Genomic DNA, 18,977 nt, shown 5'->3' with positions numbered 1-18,977 from the left:
GAAATTGCTCACTACAGATGCTGAAGGGTTAAGAAGTTACTGAAATGTTTTGGTGCAGATAAAGAGGCAGAAGGTCTCAATATGGGGAGAAGTTTCTTCCCCTATGGAATTGTGTACTTCAGCCACCAGCTGGACAACATTGCTTACAGTAACGCTCCCTCACATTGACTACTTCCCCAAAATCAAACATTGGGCATTTACAGCAATTGTAAAAATGATAATCCCAGAGCGTCTAGGAGATATCAACATTGTGGAAAAGTACATATCCTGCATATAACATAGTCATGTCTCATCCTCTGTTTCTGACATCTGTTGGCCCGACACCTGGGCGCTATGTATGTGCAGGCCTCCTCCGCTGTCTGCGCGCCAATGAATCAACACACATGACAAGTGCCTCAATATAGGCTAGAAGTCTATCCTTGGGCTGCTTGTAACAGTTGTCCGCTGTTTTAAACTTTGCTGTGAGAGCCGCGTGGTAGTGCAAAATGGTGCAGGTCAGTATAAGTGCCCTGTACTCTCACTTCACTCCGTATAGCTTCTCTGTGTATTTTCGGCACCTCACCCGACAGAAAGAACTCTCCGATGTTAGCTCCAAGAAACACAGCTGCTGACATTTAGGTTACTTGTCAGTTAAAAACTTTAGTGCGCCTCGTGACGCAGTAATTCTCAGGGCGAGTACCGGTACCGGCTCATAGAGCCCTCCAGGAGTGATCTTGTCGGCAGTCTCTTACTACTGTGCCGTGTTAATGCCTCGCCCCAGGTAAGGTAATTATTTTAGATCTGTAACCGTTTGGATGGCAGTGGGTAAGCCGGACAGTCTCGGCAGCTCCCAAATGGTATTGAGCCCTCCGGTCACAGTTTCTTTCAGGGAAAGTCTCCATCCTTGCTGCCTAGTCATTACACATGTTTTGCCCAAGCAGTGTTGCCAAAACCGAGCATTTTTTAGCCGCTAAAATTATTTAATTGAGCTGTTTTAGCTGGAGCTGCGCTGAAACACATCTTCCTAGCTCGGCTGTTAGCTCCGCCCCCATGAAGGGGACTTTTAGTTTTAAATTAAGTGATCTTTTTGTGAAAATTAAAATGTCCTAATTGTTGGAATATAAATGTATACTCATTTGCCTTCTATATAGTGCTTTTTGGTCATTTATTTTATAAATTTTATAGCTGAATGATAGTACCTGTTGGGTATTAACTATGTATTAAAGTTAAATTAATTTTATTCTCATAGCATTTTCTATATTGTCCTAATGCTAATTTATAGATGTTTATAGGAATGAACCAAAATTATTTTGTTCATTTAAACCATAAGGTTGAACAGTAGTGAAAAGGAATATCCATTTACTTTCTGCACAAAGTAATATTTTTTCTAAGTTACCTCCTCAAATTCCCAATTCTATCTTCTGGATTCCAAAGCATCTGACTTCAGATGTCTTTGATTGATGGATGAGAAGGAAATGTTTTACTACTGAAGTAATCTTTTTTCCATCTTTAAGGTCTTTTTCTGCATTTTCTGAAATGTTCCTGAAGTCTCGCCCTGATTTTCCTTGTCGTCATACCAACATAGGTTTTCTCACAATTACATTTGATAGCATAGATTACTCCTTCTTTATGACAGTCTATATGAGCATTGATTTTATGGCATTTGCCAAATCTGGGCTCGCTTCCATTGAGCCGTTAAAAATGAAGCCGTAAGCTACCGAAGAGGCCGACAGCTAAAAGTAATTTATGGCTCCATTTTAGTACCAGGTTTCCATTAAAAAGGTTTCCGCTTTGTGTGTGGTCGCTCTTTTCGTGGAGGTCTAAGTTAGCATTGTGTTAACGCTTCCACTCAATGCCGGATTTCTAAAACATTAATAGGTTACTATGGTAACCCGACCTTACACTACACTCGATCGCATATATACAACGCTGCATACAAGTGCGACGAGTATATTTTTCCCGTCGCTCGCTGTTCAAATAAAATCAAACACCTAACGCATGTGCAATATCTACCTCTCAACTGCAACCCCCTACCGCAATAATTAATGTATTAACCCCTAATCCGCCAATCCCCATTTCACAAAGTATTAATTTAAACTATTAACCCCTAATCCGCCATGCCCCACAACGCAATCTAGCCAGATCTCCTATCTTTGAGCCCTTATAACTTTTTTAGACAGTGTTAATATGAGTGTAACTGTACTTTGTAATGTATTTTTAAGTGTTTTGTGCAACTTTTTTGTTTCGGAAAACAGTTAACCACAGCTCTGAGATTGCAGTAAGGATTGAAGCGTACATGGCTATTAAGCTAGTGCAATCGCAATTTTGCTTGACTTGTAATATCAGTGCAATGAAAATGGCTCGGGAAAACACGATTACACTAGCACAAAAACGTTTGCGCCTCACTTGTAATCTATCCCTGAGTTTCCACTTTCCTCACCACCGTCATCACTACAAGTTGTTAACCAGAAATCTTTTTTTTTTTTATTATTATTATTATTGAGGAATAAGAAAAGGCTTACAAAAATGGAATCAGTTTCCAATTTTCATAATTACATGCTTTGTCATAAAAACATAGAAACAAAACAAGAAGAAGCATGCATAGATGACATAAGGCTTATTAGTTTCAGAGTTCCATGGTTTGCCACTGTTACATAAAGGTAAAGAATGAACAAAATCCACATTTTTTGTCCCTTGTACATTGCAGACCGCTCTTGGGTCTATCGAAGTTACATAATAGAAGACATAATAGAAGTGATATAGGGATGATATAGTGCACAAGTTCCTAAAGGAATATGTTAAACTCAGAACTAGCAAGGTAACCTTATAGGGAAAGAAAAGATAAATTAAATGTGATGTAAAGGCCAAAACTGAACTGATTTTGTAAAGGGTTAGCATATGCTTAATATCCTGTTTGGCAATCCCTCGCCTATTTGGGATGTCGAGATCTAGACAGTGAAATATGGTGCAATAATGCATCAGTAAAAGTAAGATGCTTTTCTTATAGTGTAAGTGGACTGTCATGCTAAGTCTATTCTCGCTATGGATGTAATTCTAATATAAGGGAGAATAATAGCGCCATCTAGTTGAAAAGTAGTGGGCATTTTGTGTTATGGTTGACGTTGTGGATCTTATAAAAATTGCTATACCTCATTGGATAATGAATAACAAATGATAAACCAGGCCATCTATAAAATGGGAAGATATGAATTATTAGAGATTTAATGGATAAGTCCTCCTTATTTTAAATGAATATATGTAGGATTACAACCTTTGCTATTGTGGGAAGTGTAAAGGCTCTTTGTACTCGGGGTATGACGTATCAGCCCCTCCGTGGTCTCAGCGCTAACCACAGGAGAGAGGCCATTTTGTTGATTAGGTATGGGTGCCAACTAAGACTCAATGCTGATACAATGAGCATATCAATAGTTTTATGCAGTAAATCAACTTAACCAATGTAATTACAAAGCTAAATCTAAGGTTATAAGTTTTAAAAATGGATTAAGGTGGCATGGATAGGGTGCAAAGTTTAACTGTGACATTATTATAGCTTTACTATAGCATAACTATACAAAACAAAGTGAAAACATATTATTAGACATGTGCGTTTCGTTTTTTTGTTCCGAATCAAAATTCGGACAAATTTGTCAAATTCAGAGCTTCGGATAGATTCAAATTTCCGAATTACCGTAGCAACGAAACTAACGAATAAATCCAAATTAGTTTGGATTTATTTGTTACTTTCGGATGGCCTTGGACTAATCACAATTACACTAGTATTGTACAGTATATTAGGTTATATCACTCTGCTATGGGTTACAATTAATATTACAGTACATAATACTAGTCTAATACACAGCACATCCCACCTAACACATACCGAACTTCCGAATTTACGAATCGAATCCGAATGAATACATCCGAATTTATTCGAATCCGAATGAATCCGAAACAAATGCATTTGAATGTATCCAAATTCGAATCGATCTGAAAACGAAATTCTAAAACATCCGAATCGATCCAAAACGAACCGAAACTAATTTTTCCGCCTCGCACAAGTCTACATATTATTGTAAATCAGATTGCTATAAAAACCAGTGATACACACTAATAACTGGGTGATTAAACGTAACAGTCCTGGGAACGTTATTTAGGACGGAGGCATAATTACTGTGGTAGAATGCAAGTGTTTTTTTGTTAGCCTCCAGATTGTAGCTGCCAACAAGGTCTGTCTCCGATGGGTATGTTATTGACACTTTGTGGTGTTTTGGTAAGTTTGGACCACTGTGATGTGAATTCTGGACTTGTGCAGAGAAACGGGTCTTTTGGAAAGTCCAGGCACAACGCTAAAGCATATTTGTCAATATAGAGTCCAGTGATCGAGTCCAGCTCGTCACAGGAGTTATCCAGGATTTTGCTGTCAGGTAGGATGCTTGATCCCTTAACAATTTAACTTATCTGGTGGTCCCACCAAGCCCCCTTTGCAAATGTCATCATCTTTGAGTTCAGTCCCACCTGCAAAGGCTTTGTCGTGTTCTGATATTGTTATGGAGCGGTATAGGTGTCAGGTTTTGATCCTCCAGGTACAGTTGTTTGGCCGCTGAGCTTGAAGCATCAGTAAGTGTAGTGCACAACATGGTGGTGGCCTCTGCTTGATGATGTGGTTTCTGTGGTAGGCCGGTGTTGAATCTGGCCTGTTAAGGACTCTCTTGGTTAGGATTCATAGTGTTTGTACCCACAGATGGACCAGCGCTTCTACGTGTGTCTGCGTTAAGGTTTTAGCTGGTGGAGGTCCTGTGTCTTCAGTAGGGTAACGACTCAGCAGGAATTTTAATGGTGCTTTGTCTAATAGCTGTTGCATAATTTTCTCAAACCTTTCAAAGTGTTGGTCGAGACTCTGCTGCAGATTTATTTCCCATACGGTGGCCATCTTGCCTGTGTTGCTGCAGGATACTCAGTGCTCCATTGATTATATGTTTCCCAGTTGCTTATTATATTATAGAAAATAGTTGGGAATGATCAGTGCCGTAGTAATAAGAGTCAGGATGTTCAGTTGAAGCAGGTCACCTCAGCATGCTGAGGGGGTAGCGTCACCTAGTCATGGCTGCCGCCTTAGGCCTTTGTAGTCTGATCTAGGGCTCTAATTTACAGAATACAGCCAATAATAAGGTTATTGATGTGCCACTAGAATTTGTTACAGTATAGTATGCTGCTAGATTAATATTGCTGTCGGATGTCTTCTTAAATCAGCAGATTTTCTGGAGTTCAGTCAGAGCTCTTATAGAGTGCAACCATTCCGGATCACTATTCGGACATGCCCCCTAACCAGAAATCTTTTATCATTAGCTCTGCAAAATCCGCTGGCCCTATATAATATAATAAATTAAAATTATCATGGCATATTTTCCTTCTGATATTTCACTGTGGATTGGGCACATGTCTCTGTGACACCATTTCACAGTGCTGTCACTTTACCTGGCACTTTCCCTGTAGCACACTTTGTATCAGCAGTTCTCAGCTCCAGTCCTCAAACGTCACTAAGCAGCCAGATTCTAAGGATTCCCCTCAGTCATAGCGAGAGAGCAGCTGACCAGCCCAGGCAGGGAAATACAATCTGGCCTGTAAGGGATGCTTGAGGGAAGAAGTAAGAAACATTGATTTCTGTGATATATTAGATGTTTAACTTAGCTGCATTACGGCAAAAATAGTTGCGGACAGAGTCCACCTTACAAATGCTCCAGGTACATGTACCACAGGTTCAATAACAAGGTTCTAGATTATGGACTGTGTAATGCCATTATGTCTATACATAAAATAAGAAGTAAATGAAGCAAAAAAAGAATAAAAAAGCTAATACTCCACTCACGTGCAAACCCGATCCTATATTCACAAGTGCACTAACCCAACATGAAAATACAAATATTTCACATTCCAATGTTCTACATATAGCAGAGTATGTTCTATTTATTTATAAATACATATTTCTATATAAATCTGATGGAGGAGGAGAGGAGAGGAGAGGAGAGAGAGGAGAGAGAGAGGAGAGAGAGAGAAGAGAGAGAGAAGAGAGAGAGAAGAGAGAGAGAAGAGAGAGAGAAGAGAGAGAGAAGAGAGAGAGAAGAGAGAGAGAAGAGAGAGAGAAGAGAGAGAGAAGAGAGAGAGAAGAGAGAGAGAAGAGAGAGAGAAGAGAGAGAGAAGAGAGAGAGAAGAGAGAGAGAAGAGAGAGAGAATGAGAGAGAGAGAGAGAGAGAGAGACTAATTGTGTAGCTCATTAACAAAGCTAGACAGGCCAGAAGGCAGCAAAGGATTCTGGGTAAGATATGCAAATTAGGTTCACAATGATACACCTTTTTTACTTCAAGTCTGCTTTTCAGCAGATTCCCTTAACGTCAAAGCATCGCTGTTCACACAGCTTATAGACTTAGCTAGGGTTAGTGCAGTGATTCATAACCATCCCAGGACCGACTGTTTTGTAGTTATTGCCACTCATCAGATGGGAGAAGGTTTGAATCACTGCTGGGTGAAGTTGATTTCGGGCAAAATACCACAACATTTAAAATTAGGGGGAGGTAAAAAGTGAGTTTAAAATCCTCCACTACTCACAAAATATAGAGAAAATAACTAATTGTGTAGCTCATTAACAAATCTACACAGGCCAGAAGGCTTGTTTTTCCCACAGAAAACCTCTGGAATACATTGTTTCCAATGCAGCAAAGGATTCTGGGTAAGATATGCAAATTAGGTTCACAATGACACACCTTTATACTTCAAGTCTGGTTTTCAGCAGATTCCCTTAACGCCAAAGCATCACTGTTCACACAGCTTATAAACTTAGCTAGGGTTAGTAAGGTGTATCATTGTGGACCTAATTTGCATATCTTACCCAGAATCCTTTGCTGCATTGGAAACAATGTATTCCAGAGGTTTTCTGTGGGAAAAACAAGCCTTCTGGCCTGTCTAGATTTGTTAATGAGCTACACAATTAGTTATTTTCTTTCGACTAGATTTAGAGTTTTGCGTTAGAAGGGGTGCGTTAGCTATGCATGCTTTTTTCCCCCGCACCTTTTAAATACCGCTGGTATTTAGAGTTCACAGAATGGCTGCGTTAGGCTCCAAAAAGGGAGCGTAGAGCATAATTTACCGCCACTGCAACTCTAAATACCAGCGGTGCTTACGGACGCGGCCAGCTTCAAAAACGTGATCGTGCACGATTCCCCCATAGGAAACAATGGGGCCATTTGAGCTGAAAAAAAACCTAACACCTGCAAAAAAGCAGCGTTCAGCTCCTAACGCAGCCCCATTGTTTCCTATGGGGAAACACTTCCTAAGTCTGCACCTAACACCCTAACATGAACCCCGAGTCTAAACACCCCTAACCTTACACTTATTAACACCTAATCTGCCACCGCCGCTATCGCTGACCCCTGCATTATACTATTAACCCCTAATCTGCCGCTCCGTAAACACAGCCGCAACCTACGTTATCCCTATGTACCCCTAATCTGCTGCCCCTAACACCGCCGACCCCTATATTATATTAATTAACCCCTAATCTGCCGCCCCCAACGTCGCTGCCACCTACCTACAATTATTAACCCCTAATCTGCCGACCGGACCTCACCGCTACTATAATAAAGTTATTAATCCCTAATCCGCCTCACTCCCGCCTCAATAACCCTATAATAAATAGTATTAACCCCTAATCTGCCCTCCCTAACATCGCCGACACCTAACTTCAATTATTAACCCCTAATCAGCCGACCGGACCTCACCGCTACTCTAATAAATGTATTAACCCGTAAAGCTAAGTCTAACACTAACACCCCCCTAAGTTAAATATAATTTAAATCTAACGAAAAAAATTAACTCTTATTAAATAAATCATTCCTATTTAAAGCTAAATACTTACCTGGAAAATAAACCCTAATATAGCTACAATATAACGAATAATTATATTGTAGCTATTTTAGGATTAATATTTATTTTACAGGCAACTTTGTATTTATTTTAACCATGTACAATAGCTATTAAATAGTTATTTACTATTTAATAGCTACCTAGTTAAAATAATTACAAAATTACCTGTAAAATAAATCCTAACCTAAGTTACAATTAAACCTAACACTACACTATCAATAAATTAATTAAATACAATACCAACAAATAACTACAATTAAATAAACTAACTAAAGTACAAAAAATAAAAAAGAACTAAGTTACAAAAAATAAAAAAATATTTACAAACATTAGAAAAATATTACAACAGCGGTCGGCATTTATCAATGTGCGGTGGACATGATACGCTACTTCGTATCATGTCTGCTTGCACATTGTTAAATATGCCCAATAGTGTTCAAGACAGATGCACGCTCCTGAGCTTATGACCCTGCTTTTCAACAAAAGATACCAAGAGAACAAATACATTTTGATAATAGACGTAAACTAGAAAGTTGTTTAAAATTGCATGCTCTATTTGAATCATGAAAGAAAAAAATTGGGTTTCATATCTCTTTAATTGTCTGAAGATATCTGTTTTTATTATTATTAAAATAAAACATGTCTTTTTAGAACAATTATAAATGCAGGATGTAAGTGGGATCCCACTGCACTTTGTATTATTATATTACATCTGGGCTAATGATGGCTGCAAAAAAATGTGTTTGTGTTGTCAGTAAATGTGTTTTGTTTTACCAGATAAATTAGTTTGCCTTTAAAGTGCAAATATTTTAGTCATTCTTTGTGAAGAGTATTTTTAAATAAACCTATGAAAAAAAATAGATACATTTTCAACAACAGTGCCACCTAGTGTATAAGTATAACTCAGCAGAGGCAGGAGTATAACTGTGAAGCTGAATCCAGTGTTTTTCTTTGCAGTATCATATCCATCTATTTTAAAGGGACAGTATACACCAATTTTAATATAACTGCATGTAATAGACACTACTTAAAGAAGAATATGCACAGATACTGATATAAACATCCAGTATTAAACCTTTTAAAATCATACTAAGAAGCTCCCAGTTTAGCTCTGTTGATGAGGTTAGTCTGGGACACCCACTGAAAGGGGCTGGGGAAACAAGAAGAGCAGACACCCCCCCTGCATATGAAAAGACAAATAACATAAAAAGGAGCCAGCAGGAGTCTGTAAACCTGTGTATACATCTGACACTGTGGGGCTTGGTTAGGAGTCTGAAAATGAATCAGCACAATGTTCTTAAGAAATAGGAAAAACTATAATTTTTTTACAAAAACACTACCAGATGGGCTATATAAATGGATCATCTACAAAACATTTGTGCAAAGAAAAATCTAATGTACAATGTCCCTTTAACCTGGTAAGGGTTACAACATATACATTGGAGACCACTCTGGTAGCTACTGTGATTGCTATGTATATTATTCCATTCCTTACTTTTTTATTATAGTGATTTCACTAACAAATGTCACTTCATATTATTTTGATAAATAATGCAGTGTCGTGATATAAATTGTGTAGCAATATATAAGACAGGAAGTATAATTGAACATCCATAATGTCTGTTTTGCAGTTCTAAGGGTAAATAAAACTTTTATCGAAGGTTAAAAAAATATACTTAAGTATTTCTATAGGGATTTAATTGTATTGCGTAGAAGGGCAAACTCATTATTTTTTGATCATGTGCACTGAATTTTAATCTGGGCATAGAATAGTGAGAGGCATTTTAAATCACCTTTGCAAGAAGCACCATGGTAAAGTAGTTTAGAAGATTGGGCTTGGTATAGTGTCACTGTGATATCTGGCACTATTACCGTATTTTTCGCTCCATAAGATGCACTTTATTTCCCCCTCAAAAGTAAGGGGAAATGTCAGTGCGTCTTATGGAGCGAATGTGTGTGTGCCCTGGAGCCGAATCGCCAAGTGCAGGGGTGAAAAGCAGGGAAGCATACTGAGATTGTGCGGCATGGAGGAGGGAAGGATGAAGAGAGGAGGCTGCTGGGTTTACTGTGCTGGAAGAAGGTAGGGCCCTGCAATTCAACTTACGGTACCTGTTCCTGTGTTGGGTCTGTCCGTCGGCGCACTGCTTGGAGGGTGAAGAATGATCATATTGAGATTGTGCGGCATTGAGGAGGGAAGGATGCAGAGAGGAGGCTGCTGGATTTACTGTGCTGGAAGAAGGTAGGGCCCTGCAATTCAACTTACGGTACCTGTTCCTGTGTTGGGTCTGTCCGGCGGCGCACTGCTTGGAGGGTGAAGAATGATCATATTGAGATTGTGCGGCATTGAGGAGGGAAGGATGCAGAGAGGAGGCTGCTGGGTTTACTGTGCTGGAAGAAGGTAGGGCCCTGCAATTCAACTTACGGTACCTGTTCCTGTTTTGGGTCTGTCCGGCGGCGCACTGTTTGGAGGGTGAAGAATGATCCATAATACCGGTAGTCGTCTAGATGGTGTTCCCTGCTCGTCGCCTAGCAACTGGTCTCGGGCCAGTAGTGCACATGTGTACCTCCCTTTACCTCACTCCTTCAAGAACAGTCCCTTGCTAGGGTAAAAATCAATGCTGGCAAGACATTTTGATTGCAGCTTTTGTGCCTATGTTGTTTTGTTGCACTATATCCTTCATTGGCCTTTTGTTTAAAAGCTCACCTCCCCTGGTCCTTGAACACAATGGACGTGTTTGCTTCCTTAATTCTCAGAATTTGATGTATGGTAATTCTTGTGGAATGCTCCAAAATGATAAATCCAAAGGTTCTCTGGTGCTTCCTAGCACTTGTTAATTCCTTGTTCATTCCTTGACTGTGTTTTAAATCATAACATGGTACAAATGTAGATTCTTGGACTTCAAGAAAAAAAGATACTAAAAGGGATATGATACCCAAAAACAAACAAAAAAAATGGACTTTGTGCATCATCATATGTATACCGTACATATGATGCGAAAAGTCAATGTTTTGGTTTGTTTCTGTCTCTTAAAGGAATAGTAAACCCCAACATTTTCTTTTATGATTCTGATAGAACATACAATTTTAAACAACTTTCCAATTTAATTCTATTATCACATTTTCTTCATTCTCTTGTTATCCATTGCTGAAGATACAGCATTGCACTACTGACAGGAAGCTGAAAATATCTATTTAGCCAATCACAAAAGTGTGCAGGCGCCAATTAGCAGCAGCCCCCACTAGTGTATGATATGTGCGTATTCATTTTTTAACCATGGATACTAAGAGAACGAAGCACATTTGAAAATAGAAGTGAATTTAAAAGTGTCTTAAAATGATTTTCTCTATCTGAATCATGCAAGTTTAATTTTGTCTTTCCTATCCTTTTAAGCAGTATTAGGATAGTTGTAAATTCTTACCGTACTTTAATATGGATGCAATTCTATTTACCGTAATATTTTTTTAATATGGATGCAATTCTATTTGATTTGTGCCACCAGAGTGTGTTTTTTGAATTACAGTAAGACGATGCTCAGAGATAACGCAAATGGTCAGCGCTCAGTGGTAAACATTGGAGATACTAGTACATTACTGACAGTTTCTTCATCACTGTATTTCTTGCAGAAAACCTCCCCTGTACATACCGGTACAAAGATGATAAAGCAGAAAACAATAGCATATAAGATTCCTTTTAAACTAGAGGTAATATAGGGGGGAATGGGAATCGATTTTCGCTTCTTCTACTAAAGGATTGATTTGTGCAGATTTCAAAGAAAACTGCATAAAGACGTCATTTTGGTGGTACCTTACCCCAATGATTACTGCTCATTACTCTGCGGGGGGTAATAGAAATTGCTACAGGGGATGTTCAGCGGTGGGGCCATACATACACATGTGGTGGGATTGCCCTCAGGTGCAGCGGTTATGGTCAAAATTATCTAAGTTGCTGAGTACAGTATTGAGTGAAAACCTTGCCTTGGAGGCGCCTCAGGCACTTTTGAATGAATGCATACCAAGATTTAATGCAGCTACCAACACATTTATTCGCTTGTTATGTACGGCTACCAGAATCACCATTATGCACTTACCTTATCACTCTGTGTTTTTAATGTACATTGTTATTTTATTTTGACCAATAAAAGCTAAGTTTTACCCCTTCTACTGAGGGGTTTTAATGTTTTTTCTAGGAACTCCTTTGTTCAATATTCTAAGTGTTGTGGAGTGCTACACATGTACATTCTTCTCTATTGCTTAGCAGTAGAACTTTCTTAGTTTCTGTTTCTATTTATGTACAGCACCCTGATCCCATGTTACCTTATTTTACATCCTATTAACCCCTTTTATATATATATATAAGGGTATAATATAATTATAAAGAGGGACACAACATTTGTAGTGCCATCGTTTTTCCTTTTTTTGTCTCTTCCGTATATATCGCTATGTTAAAGCCCTTTGCAGACTTTTTTTTCTAACACATGCGATCTGATATCTTTGAACTCTTATAACTTTTTAATGCAATTTAAAAAAAATACTTTTTATTACTTGCATAACAGTTAACCAGAGCTCTGAAGTCTCGATATCCCAGTGCGCGTTAAATTTAATTGTGCTGAAGCAAACTTGTCTTCTTTTAACTTGTAATACACATGGTATTTCCGATGTACGCAAAGAGCCGAGATAAACCCCTTATCTCTCATGCGCAACAGTTAGATCGCCACTCGTACTCTAGCCCAATATTGCTACCAATATGCCCACACTGCAAATATAGCTCTGCTAAAAGGGAAATTGTAGTCAAAAACTTTCTATCATTATTTAAGAGAGGGTCATTTCAACATATTGATTTCTTTTTTGACTGACAAAATGTAAAGTATAAAACTGTTTAAATATAAATTTAAATTAATATAGAAGTGTTTCTACTATACAGAAGAAACTGTGAACTCCTGTGCATCTAATGAGTAGGTAGCCAAGCTTACTACTCATAGAGGGCAAGGTTATGAGGGGGGTGGTAGTTTGCACCTCCGCTCACGCTTTAATTCTGCTAGATGAAGGCATTTTGCACACGTCGGGTAGCGAGCGTATTACAAGTTGAAAGTAAAAAGTTTGCACACGAGCACTAACCTGACGACAAAAAAAGCTGAAGTCCTTTTATAGCATCACGTTAACGTTTTCCCCCCATAGGTTTCAATGGAGTGCAAAAAATGGGGAAAAAACTAAGACCCTTACTTGCACAGAGACCTGATTACATTATCTCAAGTGCAATCACCTGACATGAAATATTTCACATTCCAATGTTCTTCACATATAGGAATATGTTCAATTTATTTAATTTAAAAATGTTTAAATCTCAACTACATTTTTTGCCCCTTATTATAGCTCTGTGGCACAAATACATGACAATTTATGCTTCTGTTATAAGTTGTTTGTATATAAACTTTTAAATAGTATTTCTCTTGTTTCAACAATGAAGGAAATCTGAGAATATGAATCTCTGTGTTAATTGACAGCTCATTTGTGAAAATGCTCTGAAAGTGACATCCTTTCAAACATGTTTTAGCAGGAAAAAGACTTAATTATTAGATGATGCTTCTCTCCAGGGTCAGTAAGACACAATTAATTAGTACTTTATTATTCCTGAAAATACCAGTGAGTATATAAACTTATATATAGATATAGAACATTAATTACTGACTTTGCATACATTTTCACACATATCTAAAAATATAAAAAAGGATGTAACAGGGTTTAACTTGCTGTCAAACTGATTACAAGTTTCACATCAACATCACTACATATGGGGGGATATTTATCAAAGCCTCAACTATGCTGCATTCGGCGGCACCAATACGCTCGCCTAACATCGCCTAACATCATGGCCGCGGACCTCCATATTTATAAAAAAAAAAGCCGGCAAAAAGACGCGCACCAAGTACGGGGCGATGAGCATCGGACTGTTGTTTACTAGCAGTCATCGATCTCGCGTCTATTCGGCTTTTTACCAACTTTATTTATACCCTGTCACTAAACGCCGCCACAACGCCTAAAATGTTTAACCCGTATCCCGCCGCTCCCCGACCCCGGCACAACTAAATAAAGTTATTAACCCCTATTCCGCCGCTCCCGGACCACACCGCAACTAAATAAAGTTATTAACCCCTATTCCAACGCTCCCGGACCCCACCGGAATTAAATAAAGTTATTAACCCCTATACCGTCGCTCCCGGACCCCACCGCCACTAAATAAACATATTAACCCCTAAACCTCTGGCCTCCCACATCACTACCACTAACTAAACCTATTAACCCCTAAACCACCAGCCCCCCACATCGCCATAAACTAAATTAAGCTATTGACCCCTAAACCTAACAACCCGCTAACTTTAAATTAAAATTACAACATCCCTATCTTAAAATAAATTTAAACTTACCTGTTTGGAACAGCCAATAGAATGCGAGCTCAATCCTATTGGCTGATTAGATCAGCCAATAGGATTGAAGCTCAATCCTATTGGCTGATTGCATCAGCCAATAGGATTTTTTCACCTTTAATTCCGATTGGCTGATAGAATTCTATCAGCCAATCGGAATTCAAGGGACGCCATCTTGGATGATGTCATTTAAAGGAAAATTCATTCTTGAAGAGCCAGCGAAAGAAGAGGATGCTCTGCGCTGGATGTCTTGAAGATGGAGCCGCTCCACGTCGGAAGGATGAAGATAGAAGATGCCGTCTGGATGAAGACTTCTGCCCGTCTGGAGGACGACTTCTTGCCGCTTGGATGAAGACTTCTCCCGGCTTCGATGAGGACTTCTTGCCGCTTGGATGAATACTTCTCCCGGCTTTGTTGAGGATGGATGTCCGGTCTTCAAAAACTGTAAGTGGATCTTCGGGGGTTAGTGTTAGGGTTTTTTAAGGGTTTATTGGGTGGGTTTTAGTTTTAGATTAGGGGTTTGGGCAAGGAAAAAGAGCTAAATGCCCTTTTAAGGGCAATGCCCATCCAAATGCTCTTTTCAGGGCAATGGGGAGCTTAGGTTTATTTAGATAGGGTTTTATTTGGGGGGTTTGGTTGTGTGGGTGGTGGGTTTTACGGTTGGGGGGGTTGTTTTTATTTTTTTTTTACAGGTAAAAGAGCTGATTTCTTTGGGGCAATGCCCCGTAAAAGGCCCTTTTAAAGGGACAGTCAACCATAGAATTGTTATTGTTTTAAAAGATAGATAATCCCTTTATTACCCATTCCCCAGTTTTGCATAACCAACACAGTTATATTAATATACTTTTTACCTCTGTGATTACCTTCTATCTAGGAACCTTCTTGCAGCCCCCTGATCACATGACTGTGACTGTTTATTATCTATTGTCTTAAATTTAGCATTGTTTTGTGCTAAATCTTAAATAACCCCCTGTGCCTAAACACAGTCGCCTAGATTTAGAGTTCTGCGGTAGCCGTCAAAAGCAGCGTTAAGGGTTCTTAACGCTGCTTTTGGCCGCCCGCTGGTATTTAGAGTCAGCCAGGAAAGGGTCTAACGCTCACTTTCCAGCCGCGACTTTTCCATACCGCAGATCCCCTTACGCAAATTGCGTATCCTATCTTTTCAATGTGATCTTCCTAACGCCGGTATTTAGAGTCTTGGCGGAAGTGAGCAGTAGACCCTCTACCGACAAGACTCCAGCCGCAGAAAAAAGTCAGTAGTTAAGAGCTTTATGGGCTAACGCCGGTTTATAAAGCTCTTAACTACTGTGCTCTAAAGTACACTAACAACCATAAACTACCTATGTACCCCTAAACCGAGGTCGCCCCACATCGCCGCCACTATAATAAATATTTTTAACCCCTAATCTGCCTACCGTACACCGCCGCCACCTACATTATCCCTATGAACCCCTAATCTGCTGTCCCTAACATCGCCGACACCTACATAATATTTATTAACCCCTAATCTGCCCCCCCAACGTCGCCGCTACCTACCTACACTTATTAACCCCTAATCTGCCGACCGGACCTCGCCGCTACTCTAATAAATGTATTAACCCCTAAAGCTAAGTCTAACCCTAACCCTAACACCCCCCTAAGTTAAATATAATTTTAATCTAACGAAATAAATTAAATATTATTAACTAAAGTCTTCCTATTTAAAGCTAAATGCTTACCTGTAAAATAAACCCTAATATAGCTACAATATAACGAATAATTATATTGTAGCTATTTTAGGATTTATATTTATTTTACAGGCAACTTTGTATTTATTTAAACTAGGTACAATAGCTATTAAATAGTTATTTACTATTTAATAGCTACCTAGTTAAAATAATTACAAAATTACCTGTAAAAGAAATCCTAACCTAAGTTACAATTAAACCTAACACTACACTATCAATAAATAAATTAAATCAATTAACTACAAGTACCTACAATTACCTACAATTAAATAAACTAAACTAAATTACAAAAAAAAACCCCACTAAATTACAAAAAATAAAAAAAGATTACAAGAATTTTAAGCTAATTACACCTACTCTAAGCCCCCTAATAAAATAACAAATCCCCCCAAAATAAAAAAAAATCCCTACCCTAATCTAAATTAAAAAAGTTAACAGCTCTATTACCAGTCCTTAAAAGAGTTTTTTGCGGGGCATGCCTCAAAGAAATCAGCTCTTTTGCCTGTAAAAAAAAACACAATACCACCCCCCAACATTACAACCCACCACCCACATACCCCTACTCTAACCCAAACCCCCCTTAAATAAACCTAACACTACCCCCCTGAAGATCTCCCTACCTTGAGTTGTGTTCACCCAGCCGGGCACCGATGGACCAAAAGAGGACATCCGGAGCGGCAGAAGTCTTCATCCTATCCGGGCAGAAGAGGACATCCGGACCGGTAGACATCTTCATTCAAGCGGCATCTTCTATCTTCATCCATCCGGAGCGGAGCGGAGCCATCTTCTTCCAGCCGACGCGGATCCATCCTTCTTCCACGACGCCTACTCGCCGAATTAAGGTTCCTTTAAATGACAAGATGGCGTCCCTCAAATTCCGATTGGCTGATAGGATTCTATCAGCCAATCAGAGTTAAGGTAGGAAAAATCCATCTTGGATGACGTCATTTAAAGGAACCTTCATTCGTCGTTAGTCGTCGGGAAGAAGAGGATGCTCCGCGTCGGATGTCTTGAAGATGGACCCGCACCGCGCCGGATGGATGGATGAAGATAGAAGATGCCGCTTGGATGAAGACTTCTGCTGGATGGAGGACCTCTTCTGCCCCGATCGGATGAAGACTTCTGCCGCTCCGGATGTCCTCTTTCGGCCCATCGGTGCCCGGCTGGGTGAACACGGTTTAAGGTAGGGTGATCTTCAATGGGGTAGTGTTAGGTTTTTTTAAGGGGGGATCGGGTGGGTTTTAGAGTAGGGGTATGTGGGTGGTGGGTTGTAATGTTGGGGGGGTATTGTATTGCTTTTTTTTTACAGGTAAAAGAGCTGATTACTTTGGGGCAATGCCCCGCAAAAAGCCCTTTTAAGGGCTGGTAAAAGAGCTGATTACTTTTGTAATTTAGTATAGGCTAGGGAATTTTATTATTTTGGGGGGCTTTTTTATTTTATTAGGGGGCTTAGATTAGGTGTAATTAGATTAAAATTCTTGTAATATTTTTTTGTTTTTTCTAATTTAGTGTTTGTTTTTTTGTAATATAGTTTAGTTTATTTAATTGTATTTTAGTTTAGATCTTTGTTGTTAATTTTTTTATTAATTTATTGATAGTGTAGTGTTAGGTGTATTTGTAACTTAGGTTAGGATTTATTTTACAGGTAATTTTGTAATTATTTTAACTAGGTAGCTATTAAATAGTTATTAACTATTTAATAGCTATTGTACCTAGTTAAAATAAATACAAAGTTGCCTGTAAAATAAATATAAATCCTAAAATAGATACAATGTAATTATTAAATTATATTGTAGCTATCTTATGGTTTATTTTATAGTATTTAGTTTTAAATAGGAATAATTTATTTAATTATAATACATTTATTTTGTTTTATTTAAATTATATTTAACTTAGGGGGTTGTTAGGGTTAGACTTAGGTTTAGGGGTTAATAACTTTATTATAGTAGCAGCGACATTGGGGGCGGGAGATTAGGGGTTAATAATTGTAGGTGGGTTGCGGCGATGTTAGGGAGGGCAGATTAGGGGTTAATAACATTTATTATAGTGTTTGTGAGGCGGGAGTGCGGCGGTTTAGGGGTTAATACATTTATTATAGTGGTGGCGATGACCGGTCGGCAGATTAGGGGTTAATAAGTGTAGGTAGGTGGCGGCGACGTTGGGGGGGGTTAATAAATTTAATATAGGTGTTGGCGATGTTGGGGACAGCAGATTAGGGGTTCATAGGGATAATGTAGGTGGCGGCGGTGTCCGGAGCAGAAGATTAGGGGTTAATAATATTATGCAACTGCCGGTGATGTCAGGGGTTGCGGATTAGGGGTTAATAAGTGTAAGGTTAGGGGTGTTTAGACTCGGGGTTCATGTTAGGGTGTTAGGTGTAGACTTAGAAAGTGTTTCCCCATAGGAAACAATGGGGCTGCGTTAGGAACTGGACGCTGCTTTTTTGCAGGTGTTAGGTTTTTTTTCAGCCAGCTCAGCCCCATTGTATCCTATGGGGAAATCGTGCACGAGCACGTTTTTCCAACTTACCACTACCGTAAGCAACGCTGGTATTAAGGTTTGAAGTGGAGCTAAATTTGGCTCCATGCTCACATTTCTGAGGCTAACGCAGCCATTCAGAAAACTCGTAATACCAGCGTTGGCTTAAGGGAGCGCTGGAAAAAAAAGGCTTGTTAGCCCCGCAGGTCTTTACCGACAAAACTCGTAATCTAGGCGTATGATAGCTACAATGTAACTATTAGTTATATTGTAGCTAGCTTAGGGTTTATTTTACAGGTAAGTATTTAGTTTTATATAGGAATTATTTAGTTAATGATAGCAATTTTTATTTAGATTTATTTTAATTATATTAAAGTTAGGGGTGTTAGGGTTAGACTTAGGGTTAGGTTTAGGGGTTAATAACTTTAGTATAGTGGCGGCGGTGAAGTTGGGG

This window comes from Bombina bombina, chromosome 1 (genome assembly GCF_027579735.1).
Source record: "Bombina bombina isolate aBomBom1 chromosome 1, aBomBom1.pri, whole genome shotgun sequence".
Classification (NCBI taxonomy): Eukaryota; Metazoa; Chordata; class Amphibia; order Anura; family Bombinatoridae; genus Bombina; species Bombina bombina.
Note: the sequence above shows the minus strand (reverse complement) of the source record.